Here is a 25,917-nt window from a genome sequence, read left to right on the forward strand (position 1 = left end):
TAGGGCTGTTTTCTTCGGCTTTAGCCCGAAATGGGAAGCTCGCTAGGCTGGCGAAGTCTAACTCTTCCTGGACCCAGCCCTGCCCAGGGCCGTGTCGCGCCACAGGCTCTGCCCACTCTCGGTCTCCCTTCCCTCGCATTTCAGCGTCCTCCTGTTCTCAGTTTAGTGGTCGACCTCACGTCTCGGCTTTTAGTCCTCGATTTTTCCTGTCGTACTGAGTCCCAGCCTCTCCTCGCTACCTCTCCGGTCGTCCTAGTTTCATCGGTTAGGCATATTGTCTCTCCCTTTACTCTGTTCTAAACTGCAGTGTGCGGTCTCTTCCATATTCCGCGTTAGTGGGAACGTCTAGTCTTCCGAGGATTTGAGGGCCTCGCCTAATAACCGAACTTTCGGAGCTTCTCGTGATTCTTGTTTGGTCTTCAGCCAGGGGGTGAATAGTTGCTTCTTTAGGTAATTTAGGCGAAGGTTGGCTTTTCACCGTGTTTGGCTTTAACCCAACGCACATAGGACGTTGCTACAGTCTTCGGTGGTCTCAGCTTTTTGACTAATTCTTTAAAGATAAAGTCATCCCAGAGCTAAAGTGTGAAAAGTAATTTCTGTTGTTGGTTGGTGGGGGCCGTATCCTCCTTGTAGCTTCAATTTAATTGGAAGTCGTGAGCGTGATTTGTTTCCTCCTTGATAAATCATGCCAACTCCCATTGATATAATTGTTTCAGTTCTACTTTACAAGTTATCGGTAGTTGTTTGTTTTCTTTTTAACCTCTGTAAAAGACAATCCAAATGGTTAGGCCTAAAATTAGACAACGACGAGCTGTGTTTTGGATCAAGGTTGTGCACGTCACGTTTTTTCCCCTTCTCTGTTTGACTCTTCCGCTCTTATAAGTAGGCAGGATATTGAAATGTACAAGAATTTGTTTGTGGGGTTTTGTTTTTTGTATGGTTATCCAAAAGAATAACATTAAATAAAATTAGATTGGGGTGAAGACAGTGAATAGTAATTTTTAAAGCAGGTTAGAACTTGTCAACTTTGCCAGAAGCTCTATGGCATTTGTTGTTGTTGTTGTTTTTTAAGATTTTATTTATTTATTTGACAGAGAGAAATCACAAGAGAGGCAGGTAGAGAGAGAGGAAGGGAAGCAGGCTCTCCGCTGAGCAGAGAGCTCGATGCGGGACTCGATCCGAGGACCCTGAGATCATGACCTGAGCCGAAGGCAGTGGCTTAACCCACTGAGCCACCCAGGCACCCAGCTCTATGGCATTTGTAAAACACACTCACACTAACTTCTAAGTATCTTATGGATATGTGGAAACATACATATATACACACATACAGATACATATGAATGGAAAGCTTTGTTCATATTCTGTTAATATAGGGTATTGATTAAGGCAATTCTTTAATCCTTAGCTTTTAAATCTATTAATTACCCAAGAAAACGGATTTACGTTGTGAAAAATTAACCTTAAAATGTTTTTGACTTTGTAATATATGTAGGTTGTTAAGCCCAGTTTCAGGGTTTGGTGAAAGTGGTTGATCAAAATTCAGTGAATTTTACTTTCACTAAATACTTCTACCTAAGTGACTTTGTATGGAGCTTTAATACTATCATCATTTGATAGTGTCAGTTGTCAATTTGAGAGGTCTTATTGGTCAAAGGGGCCTAATGTACAGAAATGTTGGAGTGTGAAATTTGGTCTGTTGATGTCAGCCTCTCTGTCAGTTCTTCTATAAGCAGATACTTTTAGCAAGGAAGAGTGACTGGATAGTCTCTTCAGTTAGGGGTTTGATTCCTGGTTTACCATTATGCAAAAAGAGAATTAATCTTCTGGACTTAGTGACATTTAATACTAACCTTCCAAACCCCAAATAAGTTTATATTTGGAGTGTATCTGCTAAACAAATGAATAAGGGTTCCCTTGGTTCTCTGATCTTTATGATAGGCAGGTTTCCAAGTAGGCATGGTTTACGTGGTGTATATTTCTTTTTAATTATAGTTTTTTAAAGAAAAAACATAAAACTTGCTCAGATAGCTAAGGATAAACTTTCAGTTATACTTTTTAATTTTTATTTATTTTTTTTTAAATTATTTTATTTATTTGACAGATGGAGATCATAAGTAGGCAGAGAGGTAGGCACAGAGAGAGGGGGAAGCAGGCTCCCGGCCGAGCAGAGAACCCTATGAGGGGCTCGATCCCAGGACCCTGGGATCATGACCTGAGCCAAAGGCAGAGGCTTTAACCCACTGAGCCACCCAGGCGCCCCTCAATTATACTTTTTAAAAAGAGAACTTGTTGGAATAAAGATAAAATAAGTAGGTACTTTAAAGTCATTCCTGTATTTCTTCTGTCAATATCGATTATTCTAATAATCAAGTATAATATTTCTTTTGACTTTCTGAAATTTCTTTTTTTTTTTTTTTAAGATTTTATTTATTCATTTGACAGAGAGAGATCACAAGTAGGCAGAGAGGCAGGCACAGAGAGGTGGGGAAGCAGGCTCCCTGCTGAGCAGAGAGCCCTATGTGGGGCTCAACAGGACCCTGGAATCGTGACCTGAGCCAAAGGCAGAGGTTTAACCCACTGAGCCACCCAAGCGTCCCTGAAATTTCTCCTTTTGATTAAAACTTGAAACTAGGTCTTGTTCAAGGCTAAGGCTTTAGGATTCTGATAAGTTTGTTTTCAAAAACCCATCAAGTTACATAGAGGGCTAATTCCAGACTAGTCAGAGGGCAGGTAAGTTACTTAAAAATCAGAGTTGTCCCTTGTATCCTTCTTGTACCTTGGTAGAAGCAGAAAGAGAAGGAAAAATAGCCCCCCTTGCCTTGAAGAAATACTGATTGTTTTCTTCTGTGATCAGAATTTTCACTACTTCTTCATCTTAGGGTCATTAACCTATTTAAGGATAGCCTTTCTGAACATTCATGCGGGATTTCAGAGTTCTAGCCTATTTATTATCTCTGAGGTACATTAGTACTTACCCTTCCATGTGTCTTGAATAGTTAGATGCTGGAGACCTGGATTTGAATCATAGCTATTCTACCTGACCCTAGGTAAGACATGTACTCTTTCCCGGACTTGGTTGTCTTCTTCTGTAAAATGGGGATTGATAGCAATAATAATATAATAAAACTTTCGTGGGGCTATTTAAAGCAAATGAGATAATGCAGGTAAAGTACCTTGCAAATGCAGTGCTTAAGTTCTTAATAAAGGTTAGTTAATATTCCATTCTAAAATAGGTTTGGGGCGCCTGGATGGCTCATTCGTTAGGTGTCTGCCTTCAGCTTGGTCATGATCTCAGGATCGTGCGGTCAAGCACCGCATTGGTCTCCCTGCTCTTCAGGGAGCTTGCTTCTCCCTCTCCCGGTCCCCCTGCTTGTGTTCCCTCTCTCACTGTCTCTGTCAAATAGAGTCTTAAAATAAATAAATAAATAAAAATAAAATGGATTTTACATTTAATTGTTTCTGTAGCAAATATTATGCTCCCAAACTTAGATTTAAGAATGCTTTCTGGAGGGGTCTCTGGGTAGCTCAGTCAGTTAACCATCTGCTTTTGACTCATGTCATCATCCTGGGATCCTGGGGTGAGTCCCCTATGGGGCTCCTTGCTCACTGGGGAATCTGTCTCTCCATCTCCCCCTCCTTGGGCATGCTCTCTCTTCCTTTCTAAAATAAATAAATAAAATCTTCAAAAAAAGAAGTACACTTTCTGGAAGAGGTTGGGATGTCAGGACCAATTTTCTGAGACCATAACTGTTAAATTAAAAATTTTGGGGGGAGGGCGCCTGGGTGGCTCAGTGGGTTAAAGCCTCTGCCTTCAGCTCAGGTCGTGATCCCAGGGTCCTGGGATCGAGTCCCGAATCGGGCTCTCTGCTCAGCGGGGAGCCTGCTTCCTCCTCTCTCTCTGCCTGCCTCTCTGCCTGCTTGTGATCTGTCAAATAAATAAATCTTTAAAAAAATAAAATAAAATAAAAATTTTGGGGGGAAAAAAGCTTTGCCACTGATACAAAATACAGGTTTTTTTCAAATTTTAAAAAGTATGTGTATTTCTCATAGAAAGTTTGAAGCGTAGCGAAGATTATTAAGAGACAGTACAAAAATCACTTTAGCCTCAGCCCCCAGAAATAAGCATCAAATGGACTAGCGTTTTCCCCCTTAGTTTTAAATTCCAAAAGTAGCATGTGCTTATTATAAAAGGTTCAAGGCAACCCAGTTATTTAGAATAAAAAAGTAAAAATTGCTCTTTCCTCACTTTCTAGTCCCATTCCCTTAGAGGTACCCCCTGTTAACAATTTTGTTTTCTTTATGCAGAAATAAGCACTATGTGGTTTTAACCAGTTTTTAAAAATACAAGGTCTGGTTATTACATATTCTTTTTCCATCTCAATATATACAGTTGTACTAAATCTTTTTAACGGTCATGATATAGCCCATTGTCCTATAATTATTCATTTTTTTAAAAGATTTTATTTATTTGACAGAGCAAGAGAGAGAGCTTGCATGCACACAAGCAGGGGGAGTGGCAGGCAGAGGGAGAGGGAGAAGCAGGCTCCCCGCAGAGCAGGGAGCAGGATGCGGGACTGGATTGCAGGACCCCAGGATGAGCCGAAGGAGTCACTTAACCAACTGAGCCACCCAGGTGCCCTATTCATGGTTCTTTATGTTGCAGTAATCCCACCTTATCCACAGAGGATATTTCCAAGACCTCCAGTGGATGCCTGAAGCTACGGATAGAGTGAAGCCTATATAAGTTGTCTTTTTTCCTTATATACATACCTGTGATAAAGTTTAGTTTATAAATTAAACCCAGTAAGAGATTAATAACAGTGACTGGTAAAAAAAATAGAACATATTGTTATAACAATATACTGTAATTAAAGTTACGTGAATGTGATCTATTTAAAAATATCTCATTAGACTGTACTCATGTTTCTTGTGATGATGTGAGATGATAAAATGCCTACATGATGAGATGAAGTGAGGTGAATGGCAGAGGCAGTATGATGTAACGATAGGTTACCATTGACCTTCAGATGATACCTCAGCCATGGGATCCAGGGTGGCGGTTGACTGCTGGTAACTGAAATTGCAGAAAGAGAAACCGTGGTAAAAGGGACTACTGTACAGATCTTCATCAACTTACAAGGGGATTTTGTCCCAATAAAAACACTGTAAGTTGAAAATGGCATAAGGTGAAACATCGTCATTTGGCGTAGTCTGCCTTAAACGTGCTCAGAACACTTAGGTTAGACTGCTGGTGGGCAGAACTCTCTAACAATACTTTATTTTCAAGTGTTGTTGACTGTCTCATGTACTTTATTGAGTAGTTTACTGAAAGGGAAAAATAGAATGGTTTAAGTGTATGAGTTGTTTATCCTCTTGATCACGTAGCTGACTGGGAACTGTGGCTCGCTGCCACTGCCGTGTGTCATAAGACAGTATGGTACTGCATATTTCCAACCCCGGGAAAAGCGCAAAATTCAAAATACAGTTCCTACTGAGTGTGGAAACTTCACTTTCATGTCTTCGTAAGGATGAAAGACTGTAGGTCAAACCATGTAAGTCAGGGACCGTCTTTATTCTCTCAATTTTGAGCAAGTAGAACTGGAGCTTTACTGAGCTTCTGTGATCTTTGTGCATATTGCATATATGTACCAGTATTTCCATAAAAAAGTTTCTTCAGTGAGCATTTTAAATTTTGATAGATGCCAAATTACTGTCAAAGTCTACATTAGTCTATACTTCCTCATCAAATTGTAGAAGCTCTTCATACGTCATAGGTAGTAATCCTTCACCTTCTCATAGGAAGATCTTTCCCATTTCACCTTTATCAAAAAAACATTCTTCTTAATTGTTGTATTGGGGCACCTAGCTGGCTTAGTCGGAGGAGCATGTGACTCTTATTCTCAGGGTTGTGAGTTCGAGCCCCATATTGAGTGTAGAGGTTACTTAAATAAATAAAACTTTAAATAAATAAATAAAAATTTAAAAGCTTTAAATAAATAAAACTTCAAAAATTTAAACATATTCAGTGTAGAGTTTGCTTAAGTAAATAAAACTTTGTATTTTATTTTATTTTATTCTATTTTTTTAAGATTTTATTTATTTATTTGACAGAGAGAGATCACAAGTAGGCAGAGAAGCAGGCAGAGAGAGAGAGAGAGGGAAGCAGGCCTAGCAGAGCGCCCAATGCGGGACTCGATCCCAGGACCCTGAGATCATGACCTGAGCCGAAGGCAGCAGCTTAATCCACTGAGCCACCCAGGCGCCCTATTTTGTTTTTTTTAAGATTATTTATTTATTTATTTGACAGAGATCACAGGTAGGCAGAGAGAGAGAGAGGAACGGAAACAGGCTCTCCACTGAGCAGAGAGCCGGGATGTGGGGCTCGATCCCAGGACCCTGGGATCATGACCTGAGCCGAAGGCAGAGGATTTAACCCTCTGAGCCACCCAGGCACCCCAACAATTGTATTTTAATCTTTTAAAAAAAATTTATTTGACAGATCACAATTAGGCAGAGAGGCAGGCAGAGTGAGAGGTGGAAGCAGGCTCCCTGCTGAGCAGAGACCCCCCCCCCCCCCCATGCGGGGCTCCATCCCAGGACCCTGGGATCATGACCCGAGCCAAAGGCAGAGGCCGCAACCCACTGAGCCACCGAGGTGCCCCTTGTATTTTAATCTTAATCCTTCTGAAATATGGGGACTCCTGGGTGGCTCGGTCAGTTAAGCACCTCTGCCTGCCACTGTCTACTTGTGCTCTCTATTTCTCTGTCAAATGAATAAATAAATAAATAAATAAATAAATAAATCCTTCTGAAATATGTGTGGGGGCAAGTAAGAGTTTTAACAATGTAAAATAGCTTGGCTACTGAAATGAAATACAGGTATAGAAAAAGTTTCAGGAGTTGTAGGTTGCTGTGAAAATAAATTGATCGTAGAAATTCAGGGAATAATATTATAATGGTTTCATTGTAAGCTCACATCTGAAAACGAAAAAAAATGCCCCCTTTAACCCTTCTTTTTCCTTTTTTTTTTTTTTTTTTTTTAAGATTTCATTATTTATTGACTGCATAAGCAAGGGGAGAGACAGAGGGAGCAGGAGAATCAGGCTCCCCACTGAGCAGGGAGCCCAAGGTGAGGCTCTATCCAGGACCCTGGGATCATGACCTGAGCCGAAGGCAGACACTTAACTGACAGAGTCACCCAGGTGCCCCTTGACCCCTGTTTCTTGTCATCTACTGATTTCATCCTCATCCTTCAAATTTCCATCGTTGAGTGTAGCTCTTTGGGAGTCTTTCTTGATCTCTACTATGATTTAAATATTCTTCTTAATATATTTTCTTAACATGTTTTAATCCACAATCCTTATTTTCGGTGTGCGGAAAGCATGAATTATTAAGTGAGAGTTATTTCTCAAATTTTGCCAGTTGAAACTAATCAAACGGGGAGATGTAAGGAAGAAGTCATTAATGTTGGTTAAAAGTGAAACACACACATACCCACACATGCAGAGCACTTTTAACTCACATTCCTGAGTTCTTCCTCATATCTTTCTGATCAAGCTGTTACATTGGTAATATTTTTTCAGGTAAATGTTTAATAGGTTCTGGAAAGCTACAGAGTTTTATTTTTGCCTTGCATTTATTTCATCAGAAAAGGTGTATCTTGGGACACTCGCGTGGCTCAATTGGTTAAGCATCCAACTCTTGGTCTTGGCTCAGGTCTTTATATTCGGAGTTCAAGTCTCACATTGGGCTCCACGCAGGGCGCAGAGTGGGAGAGCAAGGTGAATTTTTTTTTTAAAGATTTTATTTATTTCACAGACAGAGATCACAAGTAGGCAGAGAGGCAGGCAGAGAAAGAGGGGGAAGCAGGCTCCCTGCCGAGCAGAGAACTCGGTGCAGGGCTGGATCCCAGGACCCTGGGATCATGACCTGAGCTGAAGGCAGAGGCTTTAAACCACTGAGCCACCCAGGCACCCCGCAAGGTGAATTTTAAGATACTTTCTCAGCTTTTAAATTTTTAATTACTGGGTTTTTTTTTTTGTTTTTTTTTTTTTAGTTTAGTTTGTGATTTATAGGCTTAAAAGTGAAACAGAATTATTGTATAATAAACATGAGCAGCAAGAGGTGGGTAAAACATTTAAACAGAATTTCAGGTGCTCTAAAGAGCAAAGTATTAAAAAAAGGAGAAGGTACATTGGCACAAAAAATAGTGGAAATAGAGCTAAATGTTTGATAAGGTGTCTCTTGTAAATTCTTCCTGAACTTTTTTCACCTTCCTGACTAAATACTTGAAAAGAATAAAGTTGCCTTTTTTTTTTCTTAAACCCCATATTCCATTATGTATGGATAACTACTGTTGATATTTTGGTATGCTTCCTGCCAGTACTTTTTCTTCTTTATATGTATGTGTGTGTACATATATTTTACTTTTATAAAATTAGAATCCTGTTCTGTATAATTTGTTACCATGCTAAATCTTGAAAGTGTCCCTTTGTTCTTAAAGATTCTCTTAAAATCATCTTTTAATGTTTGCCTGACATTCCATTGTACAGCTGTGCCTTATTTGCTCTTTTCCTATTGCTGAATGTATAACTTATTTTCAATATTTTATATAAAAATGTTATAATAAATGGTTTTCTAGTCATCCCTGATTATTTTAGAATATTTTCCTAGAAGTGGAATTGCTGAATGAAAAGGTATAAGCATGTAACAGTCTTAAATTATCCTTCAGAGAAGCTTGCTGTGTGTCATCACTAGCAGTGTGTATCCCATTTGATTGCTATCCTCAGTGAAGCAGCCATCATTTTTAATTAAATTAATAAAATTTGCTTATTAGGAAAATAAAAATACAGTTTAATTTGCCTTTCTTGTTTAAATTGTAATTTTGTTTTAGTTAATTTGATTTACTTCTGATAAGTACACAGATGTAACTAGATATTTGTTTCTAATATTTTTATTATTTTATTGGTCTTCAATAAAATTTTATTTATTTTTGTTTTCTAGGTTCCTTGTCTTGTCTGAAAATATTATAATAACCTTTCCTTCCTTTCCAGTAGTCACAATATTGATTTCTGTTTTAGGGCTTTATTACATTGATCAGAATTTCTAAGACGTGGTTCAGTAAGAGAGGTGACAATTGTCTTAGAGTATCTGATATTTTTACAATTAAGAATGATGGCAGTTGTTGGTTTTAGAGAGAGAGATTTTTTTTTTAAGATTTTTTGTTTATTTATTTGACAGAGATCACAAGTAGGCAGAGAGGCAGGCAGAGAGAGAGAGAGAAAGAGTGAGAGAGAGGAAAGGAAGCAGGCTCCCCGATGAGCAGAGCCCGATGCGGGGCTGATCCCAGGACTCTGGGATCATGACCTGAGCTGGAGGCAGAGGCTTTAACCCACTAAGCCACCCAGGAGCACCAGAGAGAGATTCTTTAGGGAGAGATTCTGTTCTGACTTTGCAAAAAATAGGAATGGCTTCTGAATTTTATCAAATGTTTTTGTAACACTTCTTTAGGTGATACTAACTAAGGTTTTTCTTCTTTTAACTACTAATAAGGATATATATTAATAAATTTGCTAATAGCCAAAGGCACGTTTTATGAGGAACCAGAATCCCACTCATATTAGTCAAGTGTACAGAAGTTATAGAAAGAGTAGAAAAAAAATCTCAGAAATTTAGTTTAATAGGAGTATACAGGCCATGTGGTAACTTCTGTAGTTCTGTAAAATCTTGAGGAATCCTTACTTTTTTGAGTCAGTTTTGATCATTTGTATTTTTCTGGATTATATATATTTTTTGATTTTCAAATTTGTTATTGTATGAATATATGTAATATTTTACCTTAAAATCTGTGGTGCTTATTTCCACCTTTTACTAGTGATTTTATTAATTTTTCATGATTTGCCAAGTGTTCATCTATTTAGTTTTTAATAACCAGCTTTCAGATTTATCCTGTTGGTTTTCTGCTTTCTGATTCCCTGATTTCTGCTTTTCTCTTGATTAGAGATCTGATCAGTCATCTAAAGTAGCCTCCACCTACCCCACTTGGTCTCTAACTTCTTGCCCTTCTGTGTCTGTCTGTATAGCACTTTTCATCTGAAGTCATTTGGCTTTGTTCATTTTCTTGTTTCTCTCTTTCTTTGCTGCTGTTCTATTTAGAACTTAACACATGGGCATGCAGTAACTATATGTTGGTTGAATGTCAGTTTCTTTTATTTCTAATGATTTTTAATTTTTTAATTAATAGACTTTATTTTATGTAGCAATTTTAGGTTCACAGCAAAATTGAGTAAAAAGTACAGAGTTCCTATTATATCCCAAGCTCTCCCTTACTCCCTTAACCCCCACCATCAACATCTCACCATGTGTGATACTTTTTTTTAAATTGATAAACCCAACATTGACACATCCATTATCAACCAAAGCCCATAGTTTAGGGTTCACTCTTGATATTATACATTTAATGGGTGTGGACAAATGGTGGATATTGACATGTATCCATCATTACAGTGTCATACAGAACAGTTTCCCAGCCTTAAACATCTCCTGTGTTCCACGTAGTTAGCCCTCCCTTTTCCCTAATTCCTTGCAACTACTAGTGCTTTTCCTGTCTCCTTAATATTGCCTTTTCCAGAATGTCCTATAATTGGAATCATACGCTATGTAACCTTTTCAGCTTGCAGTATGCATTTAAGTTTCCTTCACATCTTTTGATGACTTGATAGCTCATTCCTTTTTAGCAATGAATTTTATTCCATTGACTGGATGTACTGCAGTTAGTTCTTTCACCTGCTGAAGGACATCTTCATAGCTTTCACATTTGATAATTATGAATATAATTGCTATAGACATCTCTGTTTCATTTTTGTATGGATATAAGTTTTCAGCCGATTTGAGTAAATTCCAAGGAGCATAATTGCTGGATGGTATGGTAAGAGTATATTTAGTTTTGTGGGAAATCTCTAAACTGTCTGAATTTCAAAGTGGGTTTACCATTTTGCTTTCCCACCAACCGTGGGTGAGAGTGTTCGTGTTGCTCAGCATCCTCACAAGCATTTGTTTATAGTGTTTTGGATTTTAGCTGTTCTGATAGGTATGTAGTGGTATCTCATTGTTTTGATTTGCAGTACTCTAATGACTGATGTTGAGCATCAGTACTAATGATGCATGCTGCTTTTCCATCCGTGTATCACTTTTGGTGAGGTATCTCTTCAGAAGTTATGCACATTTTTAAATTGGGTTTTTATTTTTTCTATTGCTGAGTTTTAAGAGTTCTTTGTATATTTTGGGTAACTGTCCTTTATATCTGATTATTTCTTTTGCAGGTATTTTTTTCCCCGGTCTGTGACTTGTTTCTCATTCTCCCAACTCTAATGATTTTTATCATGTATTTTTTTTTTAAAGATTTTATTTATTTATTTGACAGAGAGAGATCACAAGTAGATAGAGAGGCAGGCAGAGAGAGAGAGAGGGAAGCAGGCTCCCTGCTGAGCAGAGAGCCCGATGCGGGACTCGATCCCACGACCCCGAGATCATGACCTGAGCCGAAGGCAGTGGCTTAACCCACTGAGCCACCCAGGCGCCCTTATCATGTATTTTGATGCAGTATTATTTGATGTATATGTAAGTTATCTACTGCTAAAGGTCTCATTATGAATTATACATAATAAAAATAATCATCATACTTTCTGAATCTTGTATTTTACTTAAATTCCTGTCTGTACTAAATGTCTTTGTTCAGTAAATTATCCAACTTTGTCTTTCCATGCCATTTTGTTTTAGTTGTGCCTTTTAAAAATTACATGTTGGGGGACACCTGGGTGGCTCAGTTGGTTAAGCCGCTGCCTTTGGCTCAGGTCATGATCCTAGCATCCTGGAATCGAGTCCACATCGGGCTCCTTGCTCAGCAGGAGCTTGCTTCTCCGTCTGCCTCTGCCTGCCACTCTGTCTGCCTGTGCTCACTCTGACAAATAAATAAAATCTTTAAAAAAAAATTACATGTAGGTTTTTTTTTTTAAGATTTTATTTACTTATTTGTTTATTTATTAATTTGAGAGAGAACACATGGGAGAATGCATTTAAGCAAGCAGCAGACCCCACACTGAATGTGGAATCCAATGTGAAGCTTAATCCCATGATCCTGAAATCATGACCTGAGCCAAAACCAGAGTCAAATGCCTAACTGACTGAGCCCCCAGGCACCCCTGTAGTTTATTTTTGTTTTAATTAAAAATGAATGCTTAAAACATTTGTTTATTGTCATAATGAATTCTGTTGGGTGTGTTTCTATCATTTTACTTAATGTTTTCTGTTTTTTAATGATTCCTTGCTGCTTCTTTAATTGTAAAATATACATAAGATAAAAATTACCATCTTCACCATTTTTACATAATAATTCTTTAGCATTAAGTACAGGTACATTGTTGTACACCCATCACAACCACTTTTTTTTTTTTAAGATTTTATTTATTTATTTGACAGAGATCACAAGAAGGCAGAGAGGCAGGCAGGCAGAGAGAGAGAGGAGGAAGCAGGCTCCCTGCCAAGCAGAGAGCCCGATGCGGGGCTCGATCCCAGGACCCTGGGAACATGACCTGAGCCGAAGGCAGAGGCTTTAACCCACTGAGCCACCCAGGTGCCCCCACAACCACTTTTTCATCTTCCCCAACTGAACCTGTATACTTACTAAAACTAACTCTCCATTCCTCCTTATTCCCAATCTCTGGCAACCTATCTCTGATCTTCTTTATGTGTCTTAGAATTTTGCCTGTTCTAGATGAGTCATGTAAGTGGATCATACAATATTTGCCCTTTTGCATTTGGTTTGTTTCACATGGCACATCATGTTTTCATCTTGGTGTATTTTATATATTGTATGTATTAGTACTTCATTCTTTTTTAGGACTGAATAGTACTCCATTGTGTGTGTGTGTGTGTGTGTGTGTGTGTGTGTGTATGTTTGATCCTTGAAAAATGTGGGGATTAGGGGTGTCAGCGCCTGCACACACAGTCCAAAATCTGTGTATAACTTTGACTACTCTCCCCAACACTTAACTACTGGTAGCCTACTGTTTTGTTTGTCTGTTTTTGTTTTTTTTTTTTTCAAAGATTTCATTTATTTAACAGAGAGAAATCATAAGTAGGCAGAGAGGCAGGCTCAGAGCCCGATGGAAGGCTGGATTCCAGGACTCTGGGATCATGACCTTAGCTGAAGGCAGAGGCTTAACCCACTGAGCCACCCAGGTGCCCCTGATAGCGTACTGTTGACCAGAAGTCTTACTAATAACATGAATAATTATTAACACATAATTTGCATGTTATATATGTTATAGATTGTAGTCTTATGATAAAACAACATGTTACTCAGAAATCATTAGACAAATTATGTAGTACTATATCAAAAAACTGGCATATATGCACAGTTCAAACCTGTGGTGTTCAGAGGTCAGCTGTATATCACATTTTGTTTATCCAGTTATCTGTTGGTGTTTTCTAGTTTTTGCTTTGTAAATTAAGTTTCTTGCTCTTATCTCACTTATTTGGAATTTATACATCTTGTTTTTAAGTCCACTGATTTATAGTTTAAATGAATTCAAGTATAAATCTAAATTAGAAAAAAACTAATTTTTCTGGTTTGTCAGTCTGAAAGAAAACTATACTTTGACTTCCCCTAAATTAGAAGACTAGGGGCACCTGGGTGGCTCAGTGGGTGAAAGCCTCTGTCTTTGGCTCAGGTCATGACCTCAAGGTCCTGGGATCCAGCCCCATATCCAGCTCTCTGCTCGGCAGGGAGCCTGCTTCCCCCTCTCTCTCTGCCTACTTGTGATCTCTGTCTGTCAAATAAATAAATAAAATCTTTCAAAAAAAAAAAAAAAAGAAGACTAGCTTCTCCTCTTAATCCACCCTCACTTTATCTGCTTTTCCTCTCCAGTGAACTTGGAACTTTGTATTGTTCGTATATTTTTTACCTACTTCATGTTTTCAACTTCTTTCAAGTCTTCTATCTTGTTAATTACATTCAATGTTAACACAAATTATTTAAATTCTATTTAGATGGAGTTGGTGCTCATTGCAATTTTACTCAGGCTTACTTTTAAGGTGATTCATTCATTTAAGTTTGTCAACCAGCATTTTCAGCTAATTTTTGTTTAATTTATTAGTGTACAAGCAGAGGGAGGGGTGGAGGTAGGCAGAGAGAATCCTCAAGCAGGTGCCCCCTTTTTTCTTTTTATTGAAATATTTTGACAGATCATTTATATCATCATATATTAAGGATATCATATTCCTTAATATTACCTGATACATTAGCTCCTTACAATCTTTGTACTTGGTTCTTTTTTAATTTCCAGAAATATTTTTGGTTATTTTGTTTTAGTTTTCTTTTTTTTTTTTTTTTTTAAAGATTTTATTTATTTATTTGACAGAGAGAGAGATCACAAGTCGGCAGAGAGGCAGGCAGAGAGAGAGGAGGAAGCAGGCTCCCCGCGGAGCAGAGAGCCCGATGCGGGGCTCGATCCCAGGACCCTGAGATCATGACCTGAGCCGAAGGCAGCGGCTTAATCCACTGAGCCACCCAGGCGCCCCGTTGTTTTAGTTTTCTTTCTTGAAAATACTTAACAGTAATTAGGTTGGCTTGTCATTTCTGTCCCTTGTGTGAGCTTTTCAAATATATTGTCTTGATTTCCCTTTATCTCTTCCAATGTAGGCTTTATTTCTGCTATTGAAATTTTAGCTTCATTATATCCTTTAAAAATTTGTGCCACTCCCTTTTCTTAAATTACTTTCATATTATCTTTGGTTTTTCTCTCCACATATGCCTGTTCCCCAGTTTGCCAGACTGTTTAGAAATTAGTTCTGTGTCTTGAGGTGATTCATCATCGAAGTCAGACTGCTTTATGTGATGGGTATTATCTTTTCTTGTGTTACATTATTTTTTGTTGGGATCAACAAAAATTGTTGAATATTTTTTCTGCTTCTTTATCTTTGAATTGTAATTGTTATATATTATCTGATGTATATTTGTTAGAAGTGTTCGTGGGTTACCCTTGCTGTAGTTAGCTGGGATTCTGAATGAAACCTCTTAGGTGTATTGCCAAAGAATACATAGCTCCTAGCCTGTGTTCCGGTGATTAATAGACATTCATCTGATATAGTAGTTCTGGTGGGATCTTATCCTACCCTGGTTTCTGACTTGTGCCCTGAGGGGCTCTTCCTGATACTAGCCTTATACCCACAACACAATACTTTGCTTATATGATTACACCTCTCAGGAAGCCATGTGCCAGTCCATGTTTCTCTGTGCTTATACAACTCCACGTGAATCTTACAGACACACGGGCACATAGACACTTGTTTTGTTTTGTTTTGGAACCTGCATGGTAAAATCCTAACTATGTAGAAAGATCAGAGGGGAAAAAATAAGGATCTCTGGTTGCCCCAAACCTCTCTCTGCATAGCAAGAAACAGCTTAGCAAGGGCCGGAGACTAGTTGAGTTCTTTGACGCTGACTTGGTCTTTAAAAGGATGGCTAGTAGAGAGGGACAACATGTCTTCATATCTTCTTTTAGGTAGATGGTTGAACTTAGTTTTATAAAGCAAAGCATGGCTGGGTCATGAATCTTAGTTAAAATTGACCTTATTGTAGTGGATATCCTTCAGAGATCTGATATAAATTGTTTTCGTGGAAATTTGTGATAGACCACTTGGGTGGCTTCTAGTTTGATACCATTGTTTTATGAGAATAAGCCGGCTCCAGTTTTTGTTTAACCTAGATAACCACTGCAGGAATCAAGTAATCTGTCTGCTGTTAACCATTTTTTAGTCAAAGGTCTTATTTTTAGATTGATTATCACTGTGATAGTAGGAAATGTTATCTTGTTTCAGTTGGCATCTCTTCTGAAGTTGAACACATTTCATAAATCTACTGCCCCCCACCTTTTTCATTTTTGAATTGCCATTTGGGTTTTGTGACCAAAGCCACCTTTTTTTTTTTTTTTTAAATGGTTGTTCCTTACTTCCCCACTCCCTACCTTATGGTCATTTTGAAGCATTTCTGAGTCTTGTCCCTTTTTTCATGCTTAGTCATTGTTTCACTTTTCGCTGTGGAGATTGGGTGAAGGCCAAGGGGAAAAAGAAAAAAAATAAAGAAGGATCACATTTAGATTACTATGTTTCTTTACACACCCTGCTTCCTCTGTATATAGAGACCTTCCTCTCTTTCCTTGCCTGGTAAATTTCTTCTCATCCTTCAAAAATTAAGTCTTGGGGCGCCTGGGTGGCTCAGTGGATTAAGCCGCTGCCTTCGGCTCAGGTCATGATCTCAGGGTCCTGGGATCGAGCCCCACATCGGGCTCTCTGCTCTGCAGGGAGCCTGCCTCCTCCTCTCTCTCTGCTTGCCTCTCTGCCTACTTGTGATCTCTCTCTCTGTCAAATAAATAAATAAAATCTTTTAAAAAAAATTGTCTTATTTCGTGGCCTAATAACTCATAAATGGGAGCTGTGGTTCCTCTTTTCCATTGTATTCCTCACATCCCTATAAGCTCTTACCTTATTTCAGAGTAGTTGTCTGTTATTTTCCCACTGACGCCAGCTCAAAGGGGACACTGAATCATAGTTATCTTTGATCTCTAGCATCTGACAGTGTAGGCACAAAATAAATATTTGACTGACTTAGGAGAGACTAAGGTTTTTTCCTTCAACTGTGTCATTTCCCTGCTTCTAGTGTGAAAATAGAAAAAAACAGATCTTTCTGGGAAGTGGAGTTACAAATATTTTTTTGTTTAGATTTTATTCTAGTCTGGGTTTTTTGGTTTTGTTTCTGTAAAGATCGGGCACTACTTTTGAGAATAAGAAATACTCAAGACCAACCTCTCAAACTTCCAGGTGCTCCCTGTTGCCCAGCACCTGTGACTTTTTGGTCCTACCCCACAATCTGATTTTTCACTACTTGTGAAAAGTCTGCTGTATGCCCTCTTGTCTTCTTGCTCTCTCATAAACTAGATCATACTTGTTCCTACTTGTTCTGGTTGTCCAGAATCCCGTCTTCTAGATGGGAATGTGCTCTGTTGTAAATTGAGATTGTAGTAGGGATTGAGTAGTGAGAATTTAGACTGCTTATTGTTGTGCTGGTCTTATATTGAGTGTGTGATGGTTAAGATGAGGTTCCTGGATCAGTTTTATCAACTGTGAGGATCAAAATAAATAGAGCATTTAATTGTCTTAGTTCTAGAATAGTGATCTGAAAGAAGACAGAGTAGTGACTGTTACTTCAAATTGTGCTGAGTTCCTCTGGCCTAAAAAAGGAAAAAAAACCTTCCGTTGACTTTGATACCATCACAGATAAACCTTTCACTGGTGGATTGTTCATTCAGCAATTACTATATAGACAAATGAACTGGATACAATGCTAGGTGTTAGTGATGTAGTGTTCCGCAAAATACTCAGTGGATCCAGGCTTGTGGATTTTATAACGTACGTAGTTAAGGAAGATAGACATTAAAGCAAATGCAGTGTGATGAATGTTAAAGGAAATAAAGTAATATGCATGGGTTGAGAGTGAGGAGAAGGTATTCTGAGAAAGTGGCCTTTAGTCAGTACTTGAAGTGAGTGTTTGACAGGTGGAGCTGGTGGAAAAAAGGTAGGTTGACCAACTCAATGCCTGTTTGCTGAGGACTTTCCTGGGTTTAGTGCTGAAAGTCTGGTGTCCCAGGGAGGTGGAATGATTGGTCAGGGAATAGAAAATCTTCCTAGGATGTCAGGCCTGAGATGGCTGTTAAAAAGACTGAAAAAATGGACAAAGCTACAGGAGAGCTCTTTAAAACTACAAAAATGAGTATGGAAAATTAGGGGCCTGCTCATGCACATACTGTTGAGCTCTGTCTTCAGTCTCACTTGAAGGCTTTAAGTGGGACACTGACATGGCAGAGTTTAATGTACTTGTAAGTCGTTCCCCCTGCAGTGTGAAGAATAGACTGGGAGGGGCTGAGAGTGCATTTGGGGATAATAAATAACAGTGATTAAGTCGTAGGCTGCAGTGACTTAGACGTTTTCAGAGGCATGGATAGTTTTGAGAATTAGGATATTTAGAGAGTGTGAAAACCTCTGAAACAAATGATTTTCAAAAATTGTTTGAACACTAATTTCTTAATTTACTTCCATATTTTTGTCAGCTGATAGACATTTTACCAGCAGAACACAAATCCAGAGAGCAGTTTTGTTTTTTTGTTAAATGATGACAGCCGGTCTTTTTTCCACAAATGAAGACCAGCAGAGTAGAAGATAGGAGGCGTTAACTTTGAAATTTTGAAGATGATTCCTTTTCCGAGCACAGCAAGAAGTATGACTTTAGGTCGTTTGTCACCTTGAGAGTAGTCCCACTGCAAGGCTGTATGATCTTTCCAGTGATGCTTCCATTCTTCATTTGTTTAGAAGTCTTCTTTTTAAAGTACTGGAGGAGACTGCAGCAATTGCTTCAGAGTTGTTTCTTCCCCAGAGGGGAACCGTCCGTCTCTGCCTGTTTCCATCACTCTCTTTCTTTCTGTGTCTACATCTGCCCCACTGTCACTGCTTTTCCCTTAGAGAGGATAATTCACTATGATAAAATCCACCCTTTAAAAGGTATACAACTAAGTGGATTTTGTTTTTCTGTATTTGTAAGATTGTGTAATCATCATCACTCTCTAAGTCTAGAATGTATTATCACAGAGAGAAATCTCGTACCCGATAGCAGTCACTCATTTTCCCCAACTGCTCCCCTTTGTCCCAGGCAACCACTCATGTATTTTCTGTCTGTATGAATTTATTCTGGACACATAAGCAGATTCACATAAAACGTGGTCTTACGTGACTGGTTTCTTCCATTTAGCACAGTGTTTTCAGGGTTGTAGCATGTATGAATACTTCATTTCTTTTTATGACTAAATAATACTCCATTTTATGGGTTTACTGCATTTTTTTAATCCATTCATGGGTTACTGGAAATAGGGTTGCTTTCACTTTTTGACATGTTAGATGAATAGTTCTTCTGTGAGTATTTGTCTACAGGTTTTTGTATGGACATATTCTTACTTCTTTTGAGTATATACATAGGAATGGAATTGCTGAGTCATAGGGTAACTTCATGTTTAACCTTTTGAAGAGCTACCAGGCTGTTTTCCAAAGCAACTGTACCATTTTGCAGTCCTGCCAGCGGTGTGTGAGGGTTCCAATTTCTCCCTGTCCTCACTAACACCTGTTACTTTCTGTCTTTTTGAATGGAGCCATCCTACTGGGTATGAAATGGTATCTCATTGGGGGTTTTAATTTGCATTTCCCTAATGGCTAATGATGTCAAGTATCATTGAATGGGCTTATTGGCCATTTGTGTATCTTTAGAGAAATAGGTACTCAGATCCTTTGGAAAAGAATTTTATGTTCAGAGTTGATTTAGAGCAATGCCTCTCAGAATCTTTTGGTAATAAACTAAAATCTTTTGTAAAATACTATAAAATGGAAATAAAAGAAAAACCAGACGTACAAAATACAAGCCCCTTTTGTTGTTGCTGTTGTTGTTGTTAGGGTCAACAGCAAATTATTGTGTCAGATTGCTCTGAGAGTTTCTAAACACTTTTTCTTAATTTCCGTATTTCATTGAGTACTGGTAAAAGAAATAGTCCATGTAGCACTCTTTGAGTGGTACTGCTTTAAATTACTAAAAGGCATTTGAAAAGCAGTGCAGCTTTTTCTGTGTTTGAACTCAAGGCATAGCTTGTTTCTTGTATTCTGTACTTCCAGCTCTGACTCCCAATTCTAACTTGCTATTGAGGTAGTCCCCCAGAAGGCTGGTTTTGAGACTTGATGAAAACAAGCATTTCATACGGATTTTACATAAGCAAGTGACGTTTTATTGGGATAAGCTAGAGGGTCCAGTTTCAGCAGAAGACAAGGCACCTGAGATTTGCAGCCAGTGAGGGCAGCCTTCTGACCATTTCCAAGTTTTCCGCACGGGAGATTCCCTCAGTGTGGATGACACTGTGCTTGTGAAGGGGAGGTTCCTGCTAGGTTTTCAGAAACACAGAATGCAGGTTTACCATAAAGCTTCGTATACTTCCAATCATGTCACCCTGAAATTCCAATGTAGTTATCTTACTTGTTTATAAATAAATAACTTATCACTTGGCTGTCACATCCTTGTCCTGATGTTCTGTAACATAATTTCTTACCTCATTATTTATAGTTATATGGAAATAAGCATTATTCATCCTCAACCTCTTTCTGATCCTGTAGCCATGAACAGTCTGTGAGCATGAGCAGTTCATTATCTCCTGTCTTAAAAGTTATAGGAGGTCTAAGCATGCAGGCTGTTCTGTCTCTGAAACCTGTTAGTCTAGGGACACCAAGGAATGCATTCTTACACTATTGTGGTTATTTTGTGTTTTGAGTGGTGAAATTCTGAAACAGTTGTGGGTCATTAGAAAGTATTTTATTTGTTTATAGTGGCCTTAAACTAATGAGGGTGGATACAGTATTTTTGAAGCATTGAAGTGAGTTTGAACACTGTTAGTCCTTCTGTGTTAAAAGCATTATTTTGGACAATGTCAGATGGATACAGCAAATTAAGAAAAGTGTTCTTGCAAGCCAGGAGTTTAAATTCTTATAGAAGAAAAGAAAGATGCTGAAGATTGAAGTACAAAGATGTGTGTAAGTGTAAAACTTATGGATAGCACTGTATCATTCTGGGTCCAATCAGGAGAGAAACTACACAGTAATTTGAACATGGAAAGAATTATTAACTATAACAAGAGAGTAGAATATAGAATAATGAGGGATGAGCTAGTAAGAAGTAAATGGCAGTAGCAGGTAAGGAGCAGCTGCTGCCCCTAGAGCTCACATCTCAGCACCTAGGAAGGAGCTGTCTTTCCCCTAGAGCTGAGATCCAGATCTTGTTGAAGAGAGATGGCTGCAGATCCTTGAATAGTAGAGGTGCTGTGTGGGCAGAACTTGCTGGACATCTGCTCTCTAGGGCACCAGAGAAAGCTGTTGACAGGGAGGTGTTAAATCCACTACAGAAGCTCCCAAAAAGAGTGGGAGAAGCTGTGGGCTGCTGGATATGATGCTGGTCGCTTAGCGGTACAGAAGCCTGGTGTTGGAGGAGTTTGGGGAGCAAACACACCAGAACCAGGAAGCAGAACTTTTCTCCTACATTGTCTCCTGTGCCCTCTACTGATAAAGCTTAATATTGTGCCAGCTGGCCAAGGAAAAACACCGAAAGGTCCCAGATCTATTTTCAGAGTAGACAAAAAGGATGAACTTGAAATTGAGAGACACTAAATCAGTAACTAGCATGGGAATGATATTAGTGCTGTCAGAGCTCATAGGAGTAGAGCTCCTATGAGATTATGACAGTTGAAGAAGTAGTAGTGTATGAACTCTTGAAGATCAGTAGGGTGTGTATTTTGTTTGTTTGTTTTTTTAATTCAACTGTGGTTGACATACAATGTTATATTGCTTCCAGTGTACAGCATAATGATTTGACACTTTTTTTTTTTTAAAGATTTTATTTATTTATTTGAAAGAGAGTGAGTGAGAGAGAGAGAGAGAGCACAAGCAGGGAAAGGGTCAGAGGGAGAGGGAGAAGCAGACTCCTCTGCCGAGCAGGGAGCCCGACATGGGGCTCACTCCCAGGACCACAGGATCATGACCTGAGTGGAAGGCAGCTGCCCAACCAATTGAGCCGTGATTTGACACTTCTATACATTATGAAATGCTCACCACAATAAGTGTGGTTACCATCTGTTACCAGACAAAGTAATTACAATATTACTGACTGTATTCCCTGTGCTGTATTTTTCTCCCTGTGACTTATATATTTTGTAACTGAAAGTTTGTACCCCTTAAGCCCCTTTACTATTTTGCCCAGGGTTGGTTGTTTTTGTTGTTGCTGTTTTTTAATTGAAGAGGACAGCTGTTTTTTCCTCATTACAAAAACAGTACATGTTCATTTTAAAATTAATTAGAATATGGACAGTTATTTTTGTCCTTGTGTATATTAAAAAAGGATGGGAAAAGCAGTCAGCTCTATTACCCTTAAGAGAACCATTGTTAATCATTTGATAAAATATAGCTAGGTAGAGGAGATAGTGGGGAGGAAAAGCTTTCTATGGTGGTTTTGCAGCTGCTTTTGTATATTTGTTTACAGAAAAAATTGGCTTTGAAATATAATAATGCTAGGAATGCCTGGGTGGTTCAGCAGGTTAAGTGCCTGCCTTCAGCTCAGGTCATGATCCAAGGGTCCCAGGATCAAGTCTGATACCAGGCTCCTAGCTCAGCAGGGAGACTGTTCCTCCCTCTGCCTGTCACTCCCCCTACTTAAGCTCGTGCTCTTTCTCTCTCTCTCTCTCTCTCTGACTAATAAATAAAATCTTAAAAAAAAAAAAAATACAATAACGCTAAATGATATATACTAGCATTTTGAGGAACTTTCTGTCTGGTGTTTATGTGAAATACATTTGTGTAAGTTCTTTTTAAATGTTTTATTATATCTGAATTGTATTAATTTTAAAATTCCAGTGTAATTAACCTACAGTGTTGTATTAGTTTCAGGTGATTCAGCAATTGTATGCATTACTCAAGAGTTTATCACAGTAAGGGTACTCTTAACCCCCTTCACCTATTTCACCCATACTCCCCCCACCAACCTCCCTTCTGATAACTATCAGTTTTTTCTCTATATTTAAGAGAAAAATTTATATTTTTATATATATTTTTATATATATTTTTCTCTATATTTAAGGGTATGTTTTTTTGTTTATCTCTTTGTTGTTGTTGTTCATTTGTCTTGTTTCTTAAATTCCATGTATGAGTTTAGTCATATGGTATTTGTCTTTCTCTGACGGGCTTATTTCTCCATAACTTTATACCCTCTAGATTGACCCATGTTGTTGCAAATGGCAAGATTTCATTCTTTTTTATGATTGGGTAATATTCCACTCTGTTTATATACCACATCTTTATCCATTCATTTATGGGTAGACACTTGGATTGCTCCTATAATGTGGCTGTTGTAAATAATGCTGCAATAAACCTAGGGGTGAATATATCTTTTTGAGTTAGTGCTTTTTAATTTTGGGGGGTAAATACCCAGTAGTACAATTGCTGGATTATATGGTAGTAGCATTTTTAATTTTTTGAGGAATTTCCATGCTGTTTTCCACAGTGGCTGCTCCAGTTTGCATTCCCACCAACAGTTCATGAGGGTTCATTTTTCTCCACGTCCTTGCCAACAATTGTTTCTTGTGTTTTTTATTTTCCCGTCATGTGTGAGGTGATGAGATATCATGGTTTTGATTTGCATTTCACTGGTGATTAGTGATATTGTGCATCTTTTCATGTGTCTGTTGGGAATCTGTAGGTATTCTTTGGAGAAATCTCTGTTGTCTTCTCATTTTTTTCTTTTTCTTTTTTTAAAAGATTTTATTTATTCTTTTGACAGAGATCACAAGTAGGCAGAGAGGCAGGCAGAGAGAGAGGAGGAAGCAGGCTCCTGGCCAAGCAGAGAGCCAGATGTGGGGCTCGGTCCCAGGATGCTGGGATCATGACTTGAGCCAAAGGCAGAGGCTTTAACCCACTGAGCCACCCAGGCGCCCCTCTTCTCACTTTTTTCTTAAAGATTTTATTTATTTGTCAGAGAGAGAACACACGTGTGCTCAAGCACAAGCTGGGGGAGCTCTTCTGCCTTTTTTTTTTTCCCCCTGCTCATTTTTTAATTGGATTATTTGCTTTTGGGTGTTGAACTGTGTAAGTTCTTTATATATTTTGGATACTAACCCTTTATCACTTATACATTAACAAATATCTTCTCCCATTCAGTAGATTGTCTTTTAATTTTGTTGTTTGTTTCCTTTTGCTGTGCAGAAGCTTTTTATTTTGATGTATTATTTATGTAACTTAAGTTTGTCAAATAGACAATCACTAGACATCACTTTGGTGCTCTTTAAATGACTGTTTAGGAAGATAATCACATTGTAATCACATTGATGGAATGTTGCATCTCCTAAGTCATCATGCTTTAGTCCTCTTTGTTCAAATATTGTCGTATGAATGCTCCTCGTAGGAACAGTAATCTGAGAAAACAAATTGAAAAATAAACTTTGCCCTTGTTGAGGTTTAGGAATTAATTCCTCCCTAGATATCAAAGACTGAAGGATTCTCATAAGAGAGAAAGACTTTATAATACCATATTACTGATTATTGGCATTTATACTTTAAAAGTTGGAAAGTAATTCTAGAGAATGAAAATGAAGTTCTTGGTTGTTAACCCACAACTGGGCTCATATAAATGGTCAGGATACATAATGTTAGGCACATTTTCAGAGAAAAATCCTCTACTACTAAATCTAGACTAGTTCTTACTGACTTACTAACTTTTAACCAGGTAGGTAGAGAAGTGAATTGTTTGCTTTCATTTTTTTTTTAAATAGAGAGAGTCACAAGTAGGCAGAGACGCAGGCAGAGAGAGAGGGGAAAGCAGGCCTTATGTGGGGCCCAATCTCAGTACCCTGAGATCGTGACCTGAGCTGAAGGCAGAGGCTTAACCCACTGAGCCACCCAGGCACCCCTCATTTTTTTTTTTAAGATTTTATTTATTTGACGGAGAGAGACAGAGAGAGAGGGAACACAAGCAGGTGGAGTGGGAGAGGGAGAAGCAGACTTCCCCCTGAGCAGGGAGCTGAATGTGGCCCTCAATCCCAGGAGCCGATCATGACCTGAGCCGAAGGCAGCTGCTGAACATCTGAGCCACCCAGGCGCCCTGCTTTCCATTTTTGACAAATTTAAGAAAACTACTAACAGTATAGGTTTTAAACCTTTTGGATATAAGCTTTGACTTAGAAATACCCAGTTTAAAAATAACCACTCTTCCTCTGATTATGTATGAGTAGTTGTGTAGAAGTGTTTAGAATAATGCTAGATTTGGGGCAATTGGGTGACTCAGTTGGTAAAGCATCTGGCTTTGGCTCAGGTCATGATCTCAGGGTCCTGGGATTGAGCCTTATGTTGAGCTTTCTTCTCAGTGGGGAATCTGCTTGTCCCTCTTCCTCCCCCCACCATGCTTGTGCAAGCTTACTCTCTCTCAAATAAATAAATATAAGCTTTAAAATAAAAAAAAAAAAATAGTCCTGTTCAACTTGAACTTGTTGCCATGATGGAAATGTTCTGTATCTGTGCCGTCCAGTATGGCAGCCACTAGCCACATGTGACTGTTCAGCACTTGAAATATGGCTAATGTGACTAAGTATCTGAATTTTATTTAAATAGGCATGTATGGCCAGTATGTCTACCTATATTGGATAGCACCATTTACAGAATACAAGGAAACCAGTTTTAAAACAAGTATATTTGACTTTAGGAGCAACTCCTATAGGTGGTCAGCCTCTCTACCTGATAGTATTTCCATTTTCCCCACATATCTTTTTTTTTTTTTTGACAGAGAGTTCACAAGTAGGCAGAGAGGCAGGCAGAGAGAGGAGGAAGCAGGCTGCCTGCGGAGCAGAGAGCCCGATGCGGGGCTCGATCCCAGGACCCTGAGATCATGACCTGAGCCGAAGGCAGTGGCTTAATCCACTGAGCCACCCAGGCGCCCCCATTTTCCCCACATATCTTAATTTGATATATTTTGAAAATGTTTTTGTATCACAAATGTAATTACTAAAATGTGACGGCGATCCATTTCTTCTTTTAAGGTATCTTCAAAATGCACATCCTGGAGCGCCTGGCTGGTGTAATCAGTAGAACATATGACCCTTAATCTGAGGGTTATGAGCTTGAGCTTCATGTTGGCCATAGAGACGACTAAAAAGATTAAAATAAAGATGCATCTCCCTCAGTGATATCTGTTTTTATAACCTTACTTACACACCCAGTCTTGATTCATTTTAATATGCA

At 38.6% G+C, this 25,917-nt stretch overlaps 1 protein-coding gene across 1 annotated transcript in view; it reads left to right on the forward strand.

Moving 5' to 3' along the window:
* PAK2 (p21 (RAC1) activated kinase 2) overlaps positions 1-25,917 on the forward strand; it is a 92,912-nt gene that overhangs the window by 308 nt on the left and 66,687 nt on the right. The gene's annotated exons all lie outside the window — the stretch shown is intronic.

Source organism: Meles meles, chromosome 4, assembly GCF_922984935.1.
Source record: "Meles meles chromosome 4, mMelMel3.1 paternal haplotype, whole genome shotgun sequence".
Lineage (NCBI taxonomy): Eukaryota > Metazoa > Chordata > Mammalia > Carnivora > Mustelidae > Meles > Meles meles.